This window comes from Nyctereutes procyonoides, unplaced genomic scaffold (assembly GCF_905146905.1).
Source record: "Nyctereutes procyonoides isolate TBG_1078 unplaced genomic scaffold, NYPRO_anot_genome, whole genome shotgun sequence".
In the NCBI taxonomy this organism is placed as follows: Eukaryota; Metazoa; Chordata; class Mammalia; order Carnivora; family Canidae; genus Nyctereutes; species Nyctereutes procyonoides.
The window spans coordinates 36,478,361-36,499,813 of NW_026575121.1; positions in this window are offsets into that span (position 1 = coordinate 36,478,361).

A 21,453-nucleotide genomic window follows, 5' to 3' on the forward strand; every position below is an offset into this window, starting at 1 on the left:
ATTTGAAATGGATGAAATTAAATATGTCCCTACAACCTTGCTATCAACTTATAATTAAAACAGTTCTCAGATCAAATTCCATCATATATATAGACATTTATTACATAAATACATATTAAGAGGTACAGAATATTTCATAAGATCTATGTTCTAGATTGAAGAAATTCCATCTCCTTGGCATTTTGGCTATCTGAACACAATTTTTATGAAATTGTTGATAGACACATACCTGAAAATATTCAAGGAGGATTCTCTGATTTTGATTATTGGCAAATGGCCAACTAAAATTCTCCAATTTAATTTCTATATGTAGAAATCTTTATGGATAACATTTTATCTTTATTCCTACTGGCCTTCTTAGATGCTTATGCTTGTTCATGTAAGGTTGGGATTTGTCCATAAAATATCTTAGCCATTTTACATTTATTAACTGCCATAAATTTCATTAGAGAGAGTGAGCCATTTCTAACATCTATTGGGCTGATACAAGATTGACTAATTTGACCAGCAGATCAGCTCTGAAGTGGAACAAAAACTGGCCTTAAAGTGTAGCTTACATCAACCCACCTTTTTATATTGTGCTTTCCTGGTTGGTTTGTTTTAAGTTAAATTACGGATTTCATGACATTTAGTTGGCATATTGTCTTCTCTGGGAAGAAACTCTCCTCTATAGTAAAACGGTGAAGAAAATCAGTTATTTATTATTTTATATGAGTTTATTTTCTACTACAAGGGTTATTATGTGATTATATAGTTAGGGGCACATCATCTATAACTATTAAAAGTTATTACAGTAGATTTTCTAGGAGCCTATGCTTGAATAGGCAATATTGCAGCTGTATGAAAAAGAGAAAGTGGTTAGCCAGCTATTAATTGTCTGTAAAAGACCTTCAAAGGCTCACTGGTTTTACTACTTAGAGACTGGGACTGGTAAAGGAGAAACTGACATGAGCTAAATCTGTTAGAGATCCTGAGCAGGGAAATGGTAGATTGACAGCTTTGCTCAGATATTTAGCTGGACCTAAATCTAAAAACACAGCCCGAGACAAATATATATATATATATATATATATATATATATATATATATTTGAAATCTACAAGAACGGGCCCCGTCAAGGAGGAAGAAGAATCACATAAACATAAGGGGTCAAGCCAGATTGCCCAGGTCAGACTTGGATACAATAACAGGGACTAAACACTTAGAAATCTATCAAACTTGAAGAGTGTATAGAGGTAGCAGGAAAGCAAGGATCTCCACACATGAAAAATGGTACGAATTCATTCAGACAAGCAGGTGGCTCTTCAGCTGTCTTTATCCTGATTACTGCCAGCACAATGTTTTCGCTCTCTGATCTTAAAGTTTCCTCAAATGGTCTCTAAGAGATGGCAAAATAAAATTAACAGTAAGATGCAAATCCTGTTCCCTGAAAATGTGATTCTTCCATGCAATCTCTTTTAATCTTTTGATATCTCTTTACTGGGTAAAAGGCTGCTTTTAGTATTTAGACTTGAGTGCAACTGACCTCAACCACCTTGGTTATTTGCACCAACCAAGGATTTCAGTAACAGTGTAGGAATAGCCTCAGTTGATGCATATTCTCTTTCATCTGACTGGAAATTAGACAGAAGTGCTAAAATCATTTAAACAGACTAAGTACTCAATGGACATAGAGGGGAGAGATTTTGTTTCTTTGCTTGTAAGAAAGTAACAAAAATAATTTCCTGTTTGTAAAAGACTATTAAAATTGAGGAAATTATCTACATATTGATCCTCTTTTGTAGCCAATTCTAATGGACAGTTTGAATACCCATTATCTGCCTATTATGTTAATACCCAAAGTACAATAAGTAATGTGCAGTCCTGGACTTTGAAAGTTTTATTTCAGCTACTAAATAGGATACCCAGATTTTTGTCAATATAACAGTTTTATACAAATTTGAAGAAAATTTGCTTTTACAAACAAATTAATGAATTCGAGATAGCTTGTTTTTTTAAAATAATTGTAGCAAAAATGGCTATTGTGTTTAATGAATGATCACATTACTATTACTGTGTACCTGCACAGTGCTTAAAAAATAAGTCAATTCTTTCAATTATCTTATATAGTAGATACTACTATTATTACATTTTACATGTTCAAAGAAGTTAAAGTAACTTTCTTCTGGTCATGCACGAGTAGTAAATAAAAGAAATTAACCAGGTATTGTACCCACCCATGTTATCTGATTCCAAATTAATCCTATTACCATTGACTAAGTCATTTTTTCCTATTTTCCGGGCAAGTACATATTATATATGCACTATCTTCAGACCCAGTTCAAGGAACTTGTAATACATCTGTGAGCAAAGACAGAAAAAAGTACTGCCCTTCGAGAGCATATTTAAGGGATCATAATATTAAATAAGAAACAAAACTTAAATACTGATGTCATATTAAATTATGATAAGTGAAATGAAAAAGAGTACAACCAGATGTGCAAATTTAGAAGACGAAGATTATAGGTTTAAATAGAGTGGTCATTCCAGACTTCGCTGAGGGAAGGACTCTTTTATTTTTTAGAAAGTAACACACATATTGAGAGTTTTAATTTTTTATTTATTTTTAGAGGTCAATGATTCATTAGTTTTATATAATACCCAGTGCTCATTACATCATGTACCCTCCTTAATGTTCATCACCCAGTTACTTATCCCCTCACCCTGCTCCCCTCCAGTGACCCTATTTGTTTTCTATGATTTAGTCTTTGATGGTTTGTCTCCTCTCTGATTTTGTCTTATTTTATTTTTTCCTCTCTTCCCCTATGATCCTCTGTTTTATTAATTTCTCTTTTTTTAAACATTTTTATTTATTTATTAATGAGAGACACACAGAGAGCAGAGACACAGGCAGAGGGAGAAGCAGGCTCCATGTAGGGAGCCTGACGTGGGACTTGATCCCTAAGCCGAAGGCAGACGCTCAACCACTGAGCCACCCAGATGCCCCCTCTGTTTTATTTCTTAAATTCCATATGTGAGTGAGATTATATAATAATTGTCTTTCTCTGATCAACTTATTTTGCTTAGTATAATATCCTTTTGTTCTATCCACAATCATTGTAAATGGCAAGATTTCAGTTTTTTTGATGGCTGAGTAGTAGTCCTATATATATATATATATATATATATATATATATATACCACATTTTCTTTATCCACCCATCTGTCGATGGACATCTGGGCTCTTTCCATAGTTTGGCTGTTGTGGACATTTTTGTTATAAACATTGGGGTCCAGGTGCCCCTTCAGATCACTACATTTGTATCTTTTGAGTAAATAAAAAGCTTTTTCACACCAAAGAAACAGTCGACAAAATTAAAAGGCAACCTCTATAGTGGGAGAAGATATTTGCAAATGACACCAGATAAAGGACTAGTATCGCAAATCTATCAAGAACTTATCAAACTCAACACCCAAAGAGGGGAGGACTCTTAAGCAGAGACTTGAAGGATGTGTGGAATAAAGATATAGAAAGCTAGGGGGGGAAATTTCCAGGCAAAGGGAATGAATAGTCATCACAAAGGTTCCCAGGGTGGGGGCGTTGTCTGGAATATTTGAAGAATTACAAGAAAATTGGTGTGGATCCAATGAGGTGAGAAAGATTGTAGTGGGAAAAGCAAAATAGACAAAGAGAGACAGGTTATGTAGGGGTTTTCAGAGCATGGCGTGGTTTTACTAGTTTTCACAAGGAGCAACAGGTACATATGAAAGCATTTTGAGAGTGAGAATGACATGATCTGTGTGATCAATCTGACAAAACATGTTGAGAAAAACATCCTTTAAGGAGGATGGATGTGGAAGTGAAACCATGCAGATAAATATGGAGGTTATTGCAGAATCTAGGCAAAAGGCCAATAACGGGTACCAACAGGGTAGATAGAGAGAAACTGTCTAAGTCAGAATTTACTTGAAAGTAGAGCCAACAGGAATATTGCGCAGGTTGGTTTCGAGATGAAGAGAGAAAAATTAACATTAACTGCAAGTGTTAATCCACAGCAACCAGAAATATTAAGTTACCATCAACTGAGAAGGATGGCAAAAAACATGGCTGGAATATCTTTTTGGTTTTTTTGGGAAGGAGGGGGATGAAGGGTGTGAAAATCATGGGTTCAATTTTAAATATATTTAAGTTTTAGAAGTAGAAATATCAAGTAGGCTTCTGTATATATGTTTGGAAAGGGAGGTCTACAGTTGAATACAAATATTTAAGAATTAACATACAGATTTATTTACATTATAGAATTTAAGGTCATAAGATTGGATGATATTACAGAAAATGAGTATAGATAGATAAGAAATTGGGTTCTCAAACTGAGCTTTGGTCATTATGAAGTTTGGAGAGAAGAGAAGCAAACCATCATGAATACTTAGCAATAGCAGCAAATGAGCGACAAGATGAAAATCAAACAACGATGACAACAGTGGATGCCATGGAAGCCTAAGGAAGATAGTTTGTCAAGGGAAAAATAGGTTATTGACAATGTCATATATGACTACTGAGTACTGAATACTGGATTCAGTGACTAAGAGTTCCAGGTGACACTGAAGTATTTTCTGTCAAGAGATGAGAGTGGAAGACTGAATGGCATAGGTTTAAAGTAAAATTTGAGGGAGTAGAAGAGTCTACAAAATATAAACACATTCTTCAAACTATTTTACTGTAAAGGGAACCAAGTAAATGGTGTATTAGGTGTCTAGAGAAGTGTGGTCAGGTTAAGTTTGTTTTTAATTGGAGGAATAACATCATTTTGTGTAAGAGATAATTTAGTTGGGCAGGAAAATGTGATGAGATAAGTGAGATGGAAAGGAATTGCTAGAGCAACGTCCTTGAGTAGGTGCAATCAAAATGGAAAGTGTAAGAAGTATGAGCTATTGATAGAAAAATGGACAGCTAATCTATAGCAAGAGACAGAGGGTGGGAGTGTGTCTACAGTTAGATGTTCTTGGAGAAACCTGTGGAAGTTCTCTTCTGATTACTTTTGTGAAGTAATTAGTTAAGATTAATTTTGTAAAGCACATTAAGTTTGAGAAGTGGGTAGAAAGTGTTGAAGACAGGGACAGGTGTCAGAGTCATCTATGAGAGTAGGTCAGTGATTAGATTAGGGGAATATAGAATGATTACAGGACAGCATTAAAATTCTTTGGGGTTTATAATCAGGAATTTAAAGCAGACAGAATTTTGTGGCTGTGCATTTTCCCACAGCCACATTGAGCTGCATGGGTGCAAGGACGAGGTAGGCCGAGAGTTGGATTTAAAAAGGGTTGTGGTTTTGTGAAGTGAGTGTGATGAAGAATGAGAGAGGCAGGGAAGGTGAGGTGTTAGTTTTATAATGATTGATCATGGTATTTAAACTGGTTAAGGACAGAAGAAAGGACATCAGTGAGTTGAGTGACAGCAAAAAGCTGCTAGAAGCACATTAATGGCATCCTGGTAGAGGAAGCTCACAGGAATCAAAGGAGGTAGTGATCAGAGAGAGGGCTGCATAGAACAGACAGTGGAGGGTTGAATTTTTGAGAGTGACAAGGATGATAGTAGCTGTGAATGGCAGAAGTAGGATAAAGGTGAAGATGGAGGAGAGTTCAATAAACGGAGTTCTAGAAGAATCATCCAGGTATATTGAAGTCACTAATGTTTTTAGGGAGAAATGTATGAGAATGACCTGAAAGTAAATATAAGTACATTGAGCTATTTATCCCCCATTTAATCATTAAATTCTTAGTTACATGGCTTGCTTAAGAGCAAGGTATACCTCTTAACATAGTGTTCCTGTAACAATGAAAAATTGCAAAAGAAAATATGTTTCACATACGGTGTAATTTTTCTGATGTGTAATTCCATGCCTGCTACATTTTTCTAGCATCTTCAATATTATATTCAACTATGCTTTCCTGAACCTTAGGCTTTTTTATAGTTCAAATGGTTTCCACATCATTTAATACTTTTCTATGAATGACACTGCTTTTCTAATCTATTTAGTTAAAAACGGATGCTGTTTATCCATTTCAGTTCTCAAGTGCTTGGTTTCTTGCTTCTACAGCTGCTTTTTGCTCGCCTCACCTCTCCAATGCTGTCAGCAAGAGAGCAAGGCAAAAATGGAAAACACAGAGTTCACATTCACACTCCTTTTCCTTGAATCCTGGCATTTTTCCAGTCACTCCCTTGTTGCAGTTCATAGTAATTTAATCTCATTCTACACAAAGAAAGTAAAATTTCCAGTCTAATTTAGAGTATACAAGATTAGAAATAAGAAGCACTATACAATTAAAAAGAAGAAAAAAACTCAGCCAATCCAATAAAAGAAACTGATGCTTCAGAGGGCAAATAGGAAATTCACATCTTGTCCCATAGTGTTCTATTTCATTGCAAAATGAGGCTCTGTAGTAGATTTCACTTCTCTATTGGGAAATGAGTTTTCCTTTCCAGAAGAGCAAATATATGATATGTGGTTGACAAGCTGCCCAATAACCCATAGCTATTTATTGCCAAGAATTCCATGCAATGTAGACTAATACTATCAGAGCTTTAGATCCCATGTACTATGAGATTGACAAGCTTTTTTAGAGAGCTTCCTAAAAATACAGTGATGTGATGTTTAATATATGCAGCCAATTTCTATTCCTGGTGAGTTCCCCAATTACCTGGCTTGATCATTCTGCATTCTAAAACATATAGCAAATCCTCAAGAGTAATCTGTAATAAATCCTTAGCTCAAATCAATAAAATATATTTTAAAATATTCTGCTCTCTTTCATTTCTTAATTTTGCATAGTTTAGAACTGTATAGTTCTTTATTTGTCTACAAATAATACCACTCTCTCCATGGCTTTCATGTCAAAATATCTCTCTGTACTTTCCTTTTACATCATTTCTAACAGAGCTCTTTATCTTCCTTTCCTCTTTACTTTTATTAGTGAATCAAAATCTGAACTTTTTAAATGCATTCTTACACTTCTGTCCTTAGAAAACTTGATTTTGACAATAATGTCATGGCTTATTGTATATTTTCCAATTTAGTTGTTCTTCTTTCCTCAGAAAATCACCTAAAATTATGACTTGAACTTCAGTTCCATATGTTTAAGTGGAGGAGAAGACTCGTGGGTGCAAATAGGACAATGATAGTTTCCTTGCTTAACTTTTCAAAAGCTACCCCTAGAATTTGGATGCAATGCTAAATATCCTCCTTCTGAGTTTGCAGCTTTGATAGAGAAGACTCATTTGTACTTTGAACAAAAGAGAGAGAGCCAATAAAATTAGAAATACTTATTGCCATGGACACATGTACATCCATATACTACATACGTTGGTATCTCTTCTTGTGAGGTTAGATACTAGTTCCATCCCAAGGGTTTTAATCCATTGCTTCTCCCACCCCAATTACAATACAAAGGAAAAAGGGATAACTTTCTCAGTTTTCATCTTGCTTATTTAACTATAGTTATTTATAGAACAGAATTTACTCTTCCATATTATAGTTAGAAAAACAGATAACTAAAGAATTACCTCTTATGAGATCAGTTGATAAAAATATGTGTTGGGGATGATGAGTAGCAAACACCTATGAGCTAATGTGGGAAGGGAAGCTCCCCTTGGCTTGATGTGGAGAATTGAGGCCATTCATCCTCTATTTCAAACTTGACTCTGACTGAGACAATCTAGAGCTGAATTCTTCCTCCATATTGCCACTTTTCTTACAGGAAGTATCACTAATATTCCAACTTTATTATTTGTTCTTTATAAATATTTTGGTTACATGAGACGGAGAGTAAGTTTATACCTGCTGGAGACGAAGGGGCCTATCCTGGTTGTTTTTAAGGTGTGAACTACTTTTTGGATTGAAAATTGCTTTGCTTCTTTGCTTAAGTTTACTTCAGCTAAAAATATTTTTTTTTAAATTTGTAAATAGTTTTTAAATATATATGCTCCTTCTTATAAATATAACTATCTCTCATACTGATGATTGAATTCTAGGTTTTTTTTCCATAACTCTATAGGTATTAAAGATGTGAAAACAAGCTATTTCCTATGTATTTGCCTGGAATAGGGAACATCTATGGACCACATTCATTTGGATGCATTAAATAATGGTGTTTTATATTGTTTTAATATCTGATATAGTAGTTTAATTTTTCAAAGATATGAATTTGTGTGAATTCCCATTGATCAAAATGTTGCTTGATGGATGTATTTGTTATCTATTGTTGTATAACAAATAACTCCACAATTTAGCAGCTTAAAACAAAATATTGATTTTTGTCTTAGTTTCTGAGCATCAGGAATGTGGAAATAGCTGAAGTCTGCCTCAGGGTTTCTCATGAGATTTAGTCAAACTATGCACTGCAGTAGTTATCCTAAGGCTGGTCTGAAATGGTAGAATCTGTAAGCTCCCTTACCTGTCTGTTGGCAAGGCAACATGTTCCTTCATGGCTATTCACCAGAGAGTTTAGTTCTTCTTCCTGTGAGGCTCTCATTAAGGCTTTTTACAACATGGCAGCTTGCTTCCTCCAGAAGAAAGAAGGAGGGGGGAAGGTGGCAGAAGGAGGGACCCCAAGATGGAGACCATAGTCTTTTATAACCTAATTTCATAAGTAATACACTAATTATGTATATATATGTATATACATATGTGTGTGTGTGTATATATATATATAGTATATTCTTTGTACTACTGTGCGTGTGTGTGTATACATACACACACACACTTATATACACACACACACACAGTAGTACAAAGCATATACTATTGAACACACAGATCAACCTGAGAACAATGTGAAAGGAAATTACACAAGAATATGAATAGCAAACAGGGGATCATGGACCCATCTTGAAGGCTGGCTACTATAGTTAGATATACAGTTAAATCTGTTTTATTTACTTCTGAAATTAGAGAATTTGTACTTATGACAAAAAGAAGCAAAATAAAACTTCGCGTTTGCACGATTAAATTACAAATGAAATTAGGATCTCTTTTTTAAAAATTTGAATTAAATTATTTACTTGAAATCATTAAAATAGAGTTATATGAAGTTCAGATCAGGTAAATAGATTCTAGATAACTCAAACTCCTTCAATTACAGGCAAATTACAAATTTCAAATTACAATGAATTCTAGTATTTACACTCTCTGTTGCAAAATTAACAAGCTGCAATGAGGTTATATTAAATATACAATCTCACACACAGATGTCTGAAAAAGACCAAAAATGAGGAAAGTAAAATAATTATTCTGTTCTTTCATTCTAAATATAAAAAGGGGGAAATTTACATAATGGTAAAAGCTTACAAACTATTTATATTTGATCAACCCATTATAACAAAACACTTTTGTTTTGTTATTCAAAATACAAAAGTTATAAATTAAATATTTTAAAATTGAATTTATTTTTCTTCTTTATTTTAACTCTGATGAAAAAAATCATTCTAATGGAAAAGAGGTTGAAATATTGAATTATGGCAAGATTTTAATCTCTGTGTTATTCTCACTCCTTTGATAAACATATATTGTCTAACCAATAGTCTTCTAGAGGGCAATCATCATCTCACTATTTCCCCTGGGTGATGGCTTGGGGCTGAGGAAATCTACATCTTCCCATTCTTTCAGAGAGAAAAGAGTAGGAGTAAAGGAGGAGTAGAGGTAAAGAAGGATTTTAGGAACAAGCTGAACTTTGATGTTTCTCAATCTATCCTAGTCCCTCCCCTCAGAACCCTCTACTCTCTTTTGCTGATTTCATATTGGTAAATTTAATAAAGGCTTAAATTTTTAATTAGGTTTATCCTCTCATACTCAGTATACTAGGATACGAGGTGCATACTAGGATACACTGAACTTAATCATATTTCATATCTACATATAGACATACATGAGGTATATGAAATTCAGTGTCATAGCTAATAAAATTAATAAATTAATTTATCTAATAAATTTAGATTAATAAATTATCTAAGAAATGTATCTAATAAATCTAAGTATCTGATAAATTGCTTAATTTATGTGATGTACTTTTTTCATTCTGAGCACATCTTCAAATACGTTTCTCTGCCTTACCCTCAGGAAACTTTCCAACAAGAGGATCACATCATCCATGTTTGCATTTTCTCACTGTGGACAGTACACATCCAATGCAAGGATGTAAAAACCTGGACCCCTTGCTTTTGGTCATCTCTGAAGTAGTATTGTAGTTGTTCCAACTACATCATGGTTCAACTTCTACCTCAGTCCAATTTTACTTGCCTCACCACCCCCACCCCCACCCTGCATGCTGTATCAATGTAATGGTAAAAAACTTTCACAAATAGTAAACTGGTATGGGGTATTGGTGGAAGGCAATATGATTTCGAGGCATTTGAGACTTTAGAGAGAAGTACATTTAAATCTAAATTCTGTAAAATCATATGACTCTCACTGAGTGCCATCTATACAATAAAGACATCGAGGAGTTATGTAATTACCCAAGAATAAAGCAAAATGTGGAAATCCAACAGCCTCATTGGCAGAAAAAGACTTTCATCTCTGTAGCTGGAAGTCAGGAAAACCAGGAACTAGACTTAATTAGGCTCCATACAATGTAAAATTCTAAACCCTTGGTATTGATTTTGTTGTCATTAGTGACCTGATTGAGAAAGAATGATTTAGATTTGGGATGGAGACACAAGAGTTGTTGTGCTAAAGAACCTGAAAAATCAGATTTTCTAAACGTTCTGGGCCAGAAGAATTAGCACATCTGTCCCTAATAAGATTAGCACTCCACTCTTGCTGGAAGACATGTAGAGACATCTGTCTAACTCCTTTCTGGACTTACAGTTACCTTCAGTACTAGGCACTGGACCAATAATTGAAGTTAAATCACAATATAATATAGCCAGAGATGTGCTGGCCTTAAAATGAGGAAGGGTACTATACTCTGAAGGAACTGTAGGACCTGGCCAACAATGTGTACTAGTAGGAGCTGGGTGAGTATAAGTGGGACAAGATCTTGAAGGCTAGATATGGGGGTGGGATATAAATTTGGATAAGAGAGTATGTTGACATGCAATTACTCTCTCTTAACACAGGATTTAACATTCTATATATCATGAGCAGATAGATAATTAGGTAGGTTTTGACTATTAAAACTCAGAAAAAGCAATGGCCTTCCCAACAGAAAGTAAAAATGCAAGAGATACAATGGAAATTTGTGGAGGTAAGAATAAAATGGTTCAAAGAAGTGACAAGCTGGGATGGATATACTATGAAGGTAAGAAAAGCCACTAGCAAAGTATGTTGTTCTTTGTATGTTCTCTAGGAAGGGCTGGAAGACACAATTTATAAAAATTATAAAGAATATCTTATTGAGAGGGTCACTAGCAATTTTGAGAAGCTCAATAGTGAATGTCTTCTGTGTTCCATGGCTTAAAAGACATGAAAGTGCTACAGATAATGATTCCTTGATAGTAAGAGGAAGTTGTAAGATCCCAATATGCTAGAAGCCTGGTGTGATATATAATTAATAAGAACAGCAAGGTCAGAGTGGCAGCCAGTGGAGACAGATGTGTGGAGAGATAGGAAGATGGTTACTAAAATCAAAATGTCATAGAGACAGCCAGCAATGCTATTTCTCAATCTATATAATCAAAATAATAAATTATGGATGATCTGAAGGTGGAGGGCAGCTGGTGCAATAAAAAATAATTATTCTTTCTCAGATTCTGGACTAGAGCCAGTTTTCAAAACTGGCGTAACACTGACTGATGGAAAGGCCAAGTTAGCAAGGGGAAGGAAACTGTAATATCACAACAAGTACATACAGTTATGAGTTATCCACCCTCCCACAAAGAGACCTATGGCTGTTATCTTGGATAAAAATATACTAGAGAAATGGAAATACACAGATATTTCAAGCACCATTGGGAAACATAGAGCAAGTTAACATTGATACCAATGGGCTCAAAATGCTATCATGGCACCTCTCTCACAGTATAACAGGTGATAAATTGAATCCAGATTCAATTCAATCCTTATAAGTATTATATTTCCACTGAGTCCATGGACGCATTTGACAGTTATTTTACTAGAATGTGTAATTGGAGTGAATATACACAGTCACTGACAGAAGTCTACATATGTTCCTTGGCTCTGGTAACAGCTATAATACAGAAAAGTTCAAGCAGAAGCATCTAAATCTGCCCAGCTAAGAGAGTCAATAATTTTTTTTCAAAAAAAAAATATCTTATCCTAAGACAGAAAGTAATGACATCTTTAAATACCTACAAAATGCAGGGTCAGGACCCTTATTACATCCCTACTTAATTCACTACCAAAGAATCTCTCTGGCACTCTTAAAACAGATGGATTCTGGAGGATTATATTGTATTACTGCAAACTTTGTAGAAGCATATAGTAGCCCAACTGTTGTTGCTGTGCTAGACATATATTTGCTAGAGCATTATAAACCTCAGAAACTTATATGTGGAAATCACCAGGTGAAGGTGTTCTTTTCCATGTCTATTATGAAGGAGGGCCAAAGTAGTTTATATTCAAAGATTAATCCCAGAGTTATGTTGAATTTCTCTTCCCCTGTCAGTCATAATATAGTTTCAAGGGACCTGGATCACCTAAACATTCTATAGAAATTAAGAAATTACAATTTCAATAATATTATGTAATCAGAATTGAGAAGAAGTGGTGGGTACATTAATGGACTTGTAATACACAAAGCACCCTAGAAAGTATGACATAAACACTCTGAAGATTCAAGAACCTGCTACACTGGTGAGTTTTCTAAGGTCCAGTGGTTTGGGGCCTACCAAGATTTCCCCTCCAAAATAAAGGACAACATATGTTTCAAGTCTCTCATGACTCCTACTATTCAAAAGGAAGCAAAATTACTAGTAGGCATCTTTTGGTTCTGGAGTCCAGATAATTACACTTGAAATACTGCTTTACCCCCTTACCAAATGACATGGAGAGTTTGCATTTTTACATGAGCTCTGAGGAGGATATGCCTTTGCAGCAAGTTCATGCCATGATGTAAGCAGACAGTTGCTTAGGCCTTATGGTCCAGGAAACTATATAGTATTAAATGTGCATGTGGTGACAAAGGATGTCATCCTTTAGTGGAGTTTAGGACAATCCCCAATAGAAGAATAACAACCCAGACCACTAGAATGCTGGAAATAATTAATATAATTTACTATAGATAATTATGTTCTATTTTTGGAAATACCTGTCAGCTCGCTAGTAGGTTCTGGTAGAGACAAAGTAGATGGCCATCAGATACTATATGACTACATTGCCAGAACGAACCATCATGAGCTGAGATCTCACAACAATCTCAAGTCATTAGTTTAGACAGGCCCAAAAGTAATGCATCAGAAAAAGTATTATGCCTAGCTATAGGCAAAACCAGTATGAGAGGACAAAACATTCTGCAAAAGAAGGTGGCCGAGACCCCATGTCATCAATACTATTGCACTGTTGCCTCTCCCTCATGGTAAATATATGTCAACATGTGGGTATATCATCACAGGAACCACTGGCCATAGAATTTACCACACTACTTGGAATTGAGATGAAGAGAATGACCATTGAGAACAGTACTAAAATGTCTTCTTGGGGACAATACCTGGGAAAATGGAGCACTGCTCTCCAGGAGGTAGTATACAATCTAAATCAATCATTTTGTAGTGCTCTGCCCTCTGAGGCAAAATATATGTCTAAACACCTAAGGTTCAACTTGGTGTGAATTTCCTTACTATCATTTCTAGATAACCACTTGGGAATTTATGTTACCTATCCCCAAAAGCTAGGGTATAGTCATCTAGGGATCTTTGTTCCAAGAAGGAAAACTCTTTTACCAGTAAATACAGCAAGAGACTCACTGAACTTCAAGGCCTGCCTTTTTTTTTTTTTCGGGTTACTTTGGTTCCTTATGCCATGTGACAATTATGCAAGGAAAGAAGTGACATTTGAGTATGAGTAATTGACCATGATAATCAGGAGATGAAACTGAGAATAGTTTCAGGGAAGACTGCATTTGGCATCTCTTGGTATTTTTGTGTCTATTTTTGATGTTAAATGGACAAGTGCAGTAGACATATTGAGAATTACAGAGTATAAAGGAATTTAGGGATGAGTGTTTGGGTCATCATAGCATAGTAGCTACTAAGACATTCAGAAGAGCTACTGAAAATTGAGAAGAATCTGGAAAGGTAGTAGAAGAGATGACCAATATCAGTTGTGGTCCAGAGATCAGCTATTGTATAAAAAGCTATAGGAGCAGTAGTTTTTTTCCACTTCCCTCTTGAATGCTTCTCCAGAAAAAGAGCAAACTTTCTGCAAAGTTTCAAATGGGACTAACCTTTCATTTAAAGCATATAGATCAGACCGGCATAAGGAAGACTGTGGTGAACACTGTGAAGTGCTATACAAATTCCCCCACATTACTTTCAAGAATAAAGCAAGTATTCTTTTAGCAGCCAAGAGAATTTCTGCTTACAGCTCATAGCCTAGTTTTTTCCCTCTGCTAAAACTATCTGCCTGTCTCAAAGTTATGCCTTCTTTCTATTCAATATGAGGACACAGTGTTGTCCACTACTGAGGACAACTCTGAAAGGCCATACCTTGAGAGTGGAAGCTTTTATTTCAAAGAATCATGGTTCAAATTCTCCTCTGTCTTTGCTCACTGTGTTACATGTGTTCTTGAAAGCACTCCCCTTCTCCACATATTACTTGATCTCAGAGTCTGATTCTTAGGAAATTAATTTTAAGGCAGGCTAAAATTTTTACTTATGTTTACTACCCCACATGGAACATGCAAAAAAAAATTTCAAACTTAAAATGTGCCCCACATGCATTTTTAATTTATCTATCACCTCTGAGGTCCTTTTCCCCACATTGAGAGTTTTACAGCAAAGCAAATTTGCTTACTGCTTCTCCAGTTCATCAGGTTGACATTTTCTAGGTCACCAAGACTTTGTTTTGAATGGGTAGACTTTCAGAGCTTCCAGCTTTCTTCTCAAACTCAGTTGGATGTGAGATCATAGCTTTTATTCCTTTTTTAAAAAAAAGATTTTATTTATTTATTAATGAGAGACACACACACAGAAAGAGAGAGGCAGAGACACAGGCAGAAGGAGAAGCAGACTCCATGTAGGGAGCCTGATGTGGGACTTGATCCCGGGTCTCCAGGATCACACCCTGGGCCAAAGGCAGGCGCTTAACCGCTGAGCCACCCAGGGATCCCCATATCTTTTATTTCTAAGTAAGCTTTCAAAAAGATTTTTTTTCCTTCGACTGAAGGAGTTGGAACCAGTTCCCAGAGCTCTGGATTATTTTAGCAACATCTCAAAGTTCTGATTTATGGGTATGGCTTTTAATACTAAGGTTGTATCTGGCACCTGTAGATTTCCCTTTCCTGTTATGAAACTGGATATTAAAAAATGTGTTTCATTTTGTTATATTGTATTCAGATACCTTATGTATTATTGATGAAAGGAGTGACCTATATCTACTCATTTGGCCATGTAGCTAGAATCAGAACACTCTCCTATTCAGTATTTGTCATGTAGAAGTTCACAGATTAATATTTATTGAACATAAAATATCTTGGGAAACATTTTTACATAAGGAAATGTCATCACTTTGATCTGTTTACCCAATTGAACATTTTGCAAGAAAATCTGGTATTTAAAAACACATTTATGTGTGAAAGTATGTTTTGTCTGTTCTGGCTGCTGTATCAGAATACTATAGACTGGGGGGGCTTAAAAGCAACTGACATTTATATCTCACATTTTTGGAGGTTGAGAAGTCCAAGTTCAGGGTGCTTGCAGATTTGGTGTCTCATGAACACTCCACCCTCATAACTTAATCATCTCCCCAAATCCCCACCTCTAAATATAACATTGGAAATTAGGCCTCTTTGTGTGAATTCTGGAATGGCACATATATTCAGTCCACAGCAATATTTGTAGTATATTCTCACAAAATATTTGGAAATTTTCTTTACCCATGGTCTATAATGTGACTACAGTTTCTTCAACATTGTGATATTAATTTTAATGTCATTGAATTTTCTAATCCATTTAGGGTTATAAATGACAAAAACAGAAGATAGACTGTATACTTTTTTGCATAAAGTATACAAAAAGCACTGAACATTTTGATGTACTACACAGTAATTCTTTGATGTGATTATAAGAAGGTAAACACAAAAGTTTGTAGGCTTTAGAGTCAGAAAATCTAAATCCAAAACCTGTCAATCTCTCTTAAGTAGTACACTGATCTTGAGAACATTATCAAATTTAGATTAGCATATTTTATTTTCACTCATCTGGGAAAAGGGGGCAGTAGCTTAAGTAGTCAGAGTCATAAAGAACCAATTAATATGAAGATTGTGAAATTATAAAGCAATGCCTGAAATTTAATCATCATTGCCACCATCCTATTGGTTATTATACTTATAAAATAATGTACAATTTCTGATATGAACAAATGATAAAGGAAATTACCTAAAAAATGTATGCAACTATAACTTTTGAAAGTTGAAATGGGATTTCTACCTACAATTGGGAACGTGTTGAAGAAATTAATTAAAATACCACCTATTAATCATTCATATAGGTTAATAATGTAATAAGTAAATCTAGGTACTCTGTTTATCCTATTCTATAGAAATGCTGTTCCTATATCTATGACTTAAATACTTAAATTGTTAATAACAGTGGCATCTAAGTACAGTGTCCTTTATGGAAGAAATAACAACTATAATAATCAGAGAATTAATAATGGTAATAATTAAATATAAGTATATATTACTAATAACAGCTATAATAAGGTCTTCTTCTCCCAAACAAACACTTCCCCCCAAAAAAAGTTATGACAGCTTGAAAATACATTGAATGAGAGAGGGTTTAGTTATAAAATTTAACTTTAATACCATTGTATCAGAATGGAATTATCCTATAAATTACCTTATGAACAGAATAGATCCCCCCACCATGAAACTGGAGTATAACTTATTGTGATGATCTATTTCTGATGCTAATTTAATATGATAATATTAAACATGGAATTTCTATTATTTACACAAATTTAATTGTACGCTTCCCCAAGAAATCTTCATATATGGAGTTTGCCATTTTCTACTTAGTACCTACAGGAAGAGTTGTGCATTGGATTCTTTCTCTATTTTATTTCTCACTGTAAGTGAATTATATTGTTATTCTGGTGTATTACATCAAACTGACTAATATGCAACTATCTAAGAGAAAGAGGACCCCTCAATGCTCACAGATTAGCCTGCCTTAGCCTGATATGAACTCTGGATTTAGGTTAAAGGATTAAGTTAAGGCAGAGAGGGGAGAACTTTCTGGGCAGCCAGCCAGTCATCCTTATGTGTGACTGCATCACTGCATACTCCATGACTCTCTTGGATGTTCTCCAGGTAGATTATATGATTCACATCTAATTAATACTAATAATTATAGAATATTTTTCTATTGCAGAGTGATTCCAATCAGAGGCTCTTGACTCAGACTGCTTACTACTTACTTAGCCCTTTCATGTTAAAAACTGGGCAATTTGAGACATACTTCTGTATGTTTTATTATTATTATTATTATTATTATTATTATTATTATCTTTAAATATCTCTCCCATAGTGTAATGGGAAAACTAAATCGAGTTAATAGAGGTGAGAAATTTAGAATAAGAAATAATACTGCAAAGAGAACTCATAGCACTTCAAGCATGGGAAGATGCAGAGTAAGTTTCAGTGTTATCATCAGCATGATCATCACCAACATCGTAGTATTATCATTATCATCATCATTATTATTAGCAAACTACTGTGTAAAACACAAAGATTTTTTTTAAATTTTTATTTATTTATGATAGTCACACACACACACACACACACACAGAGAGAGAGAGAGAGAGAGAGAGAGAGAGAGAGAGAGAGGCAGAGACACAGGCAGAGGGAAAAGCAGGCTCCATGCACCAGGAGCCCGACGTGGGACTCGATCCCCGGTCTCCAGGATCGCGCCCTGGGCCAAAGGCAGGCGCTAAACTGCTGCGCCACCCAGGGATCCCAAAACACAAAGATTTATATAAAACAATATTTTTCTTAGGAATGGCTATTAATTTATTAATAAAAAAGTAAATATGAGAATAAACAGTATTGTGAAATGCAAGTAGTTGCACCTACTTCAGAGTTCTTGTGAATATTAAATAGCACATATTTCTGACAAATTGTAGCTACTTAGAAGCAGTTATTGTTATAACAGTATGTCTAACTTTATTATTATATCACAAAAAAAATCACACTAAAAATTTTAGAATCACAGCCAAAAATTGCTATGGTCTTGAGTATCTCCTTCCTATGATATGTCCAAATCCTTAGAAGCTATTGTACACTTTAATAGTAACTTCAGAAAAGGGGAACAGAAAATGTTCACCAGCAGAGCCTTTTCTCTGTTGTAGTAGCTATATTCTACCCCTCTGTGAAAATAGGCACACTCCTTTGCCCTCCCTGTGATCAGCTGTAATGACAAAGAGCTGCTGTCATTCCAACAGCACACTTTTATACTCAGTCTTTTAGCAGGGAGTAAGAGAAATGAGGTACTGATACCCTGCCCCAAACCAGGGTTTCTCAACCTCAGCACTACTGATATTTTGACAGGATAAGTCTTTGTTCTAGAAGTCTGTACTGTCAATTGTAAGATGCTTTGCAGTATATTTCCCTCCACTGCTTGCTTACTCACTCCTCCATTTCAGTACTATATTAAAGATCTCAATGGAGTCTGAATCAAAGTATTTTGTAATCCAATATAAAAACAAAATCTTAGCTGCCAGGTACATTTGAAGACTACAAATTGATTTGAAAATGTATACATCTCTTCATGAGTGAAATTAATATTCAAGCATCAACAAGTTATAGTCTAAGTTCAGATTTAAAATATTCTAACTCGGGATCCCTGGGTGGCGCAGTGGTTTGGCGCCGGTCTTTGGCCCAGGGCGCGATCCTGGAGACCCCGGATCGAATCCCACGTCGGGCTCCCGGTGCATGCAGCCTGCTTCTCCCTCTGCCTAGGTCTCTGCCTCTCTCTCTCTCTCTCTCTCTCTCTCTGTGACTGTCATAAATAAAACAAAACATAACAAAAAAACAAAAAAAAAAACAAAAATAAAATATTCTAACTCCCCAATTTGTAAAAAATTAAAAGCACACATTGCTTTAAAGTGCCAAGAGAATGTAATACCAAATTTAGATGGTAGGATATCAGACTTATGATAAATCTGAACTCTCCAATATAAGAATTAAAAAAACAGGAAGAGAAGTCAAGGTATCATACCAGAGGATCCTGAACTCACTCCCTCCCAAGGATTCAATGAATATACAACTATATGTGAAATAATTTCCTCCAAAAAGGACTGGAAAACTGGAAAAACAGAGCCTTCATGACAAAGGACAAAAAGGATAGTATCAAGATGGGTAGGAAAGGCAGAAACATCCTCTCACAAAAAAAAAAAAAAAAAAAAAGAAAGAAAGAAAGCCTCACCCCAGGTGTAGTGATACATAATTGAGAGGAATCTCAAAAGCATGGAACTATTTCCTGAGGAGTGGGGAGTTTGTTCTCCATGTCAGGCACCTTAGCCCTTAGGTCCTGCATGAGAGAGACAAGCTCCCTAAACACCAGGGTCTGAAAACCAACAGGGTTTACTTCTAGAAAAAAAAAAACATAGAACTGTAGGGAACAGAGAATCTGGTCTTAAAGAGCTTGTACACAGACTCACTCACCTGGGGATGAACCAAAATACCAATTTTTGATGAACAGTGGCTAGATCATATGTGAAGGATTTAAGATTTTATTGATTTAATAGTGCCTGCTGGAGAGACAGGAAACCATTTGTTTTTTGTTTTTTTTTGTTTTTTTTTTTGTTTTTTCAGAGATGGAAACATGGGCAGGCACCATGTTTGAAAACTTGTCCTACCTTGCTAAGGTTGGTGCCAGCATATGCCATTTTGGAACTATCCCCATAACCTCCTACAGCCAGTGGGAACACCCAGATGAGAATGACATTTATTCCACAGATACATGGATGGTTCAGCGTCTGCGAACCAATCAATATGATATACCATATTAACAAAAGGAAGGATTAAAATCATGACACCTAAATAGATGCAGAAAAAAGAATCATTTCACAAAATTCAATATCCATTTATGATAAAAATCTACAACAAAATGTGTATAGAGGGAACATATCTGAACATAATAAAGGCTATATATGATAAACCCATGGCTAACATCATACTCAAGAGTGAAAAGCTAAAAGACTTACAAGATCAGGACTAAGACAAGGATGACAAGTCTCACCACTTTTTTTTTAAAGATTTTAATTTTTTATTCATGAGACAGACAGAGAGAGAGAGAGAGAGAGAGAGAGAGGCAGAGACATAGGCAGAAGGAGCAGCAGGCTCCATGCAGGAAGCGCAATATGGGACTCAATCCTGGGACTCCAGGATCATACCCTGAACCAAAGGCAGACTCTTAACTGCTGAGCCACCTAGGCGTCCCAAGTCTCACCACTTTTATTTAGGATCGTATTGGAAGTCCTAGCTGTAGTAATCAGACAAAAAACAAAAGCATCCAAACTGGTAGAAAAGAGAAAAAAAATAAAACTCTCTATTTGTGATGATGTGATACTATAGAATATCCAAAAGACTCCATCAAAAAAATGTATTCTAACATTAATTCAGTAAAGTAGCAGAATACAAAGTCAACACACATAAATCTGTGATGTTTCTATACATTAATAAATTAGGAGGGGAATTTAAGAAAACAACCCCATTTAAAATTGAACCAAAAATTATTATAAAATACCTACAGATAAATTTAACCAAGGAGATGAAAGACCTATAGGCACAGAAAAGTGTAAGAGAATGATGAAAGTAATTAAAGAAGACAGAAGTAAATGGGAAAATATTCCATGCTCAAGGGCTGGAATAATTAATATTGCTAAAATGTCCATATCAGCCAAAGCAATGTACAGATTCAAATCAATCCTTATCAATATTTTATTGCCCTATTTCATATAACTATAACAAATAACTCTAAAATTTGCATGGAACCACAAAAGATTTCAAACAACCAAAAACAATCTTGAGAAAGAACAAAGCTAGAGATATCAAGCTCCTTGATTTCAAATTATACTAAAAAGCTATAGTAATCAAAACAGCATGGTCTTGGCATAAAAACACATATGGATTGACAGAACAGAGAGCCCAGAATTAAATTCATGCACATATGGACAATTAATTTATGACAAACCTGCCATGAATGTGGAGAAAGAATAATCTCTTCAATAAATAGTGTTGGAAAAACTGGATAGCCACATGCAAAAAAAAAAAAAAATGACACTCAGTCACTATCTTACA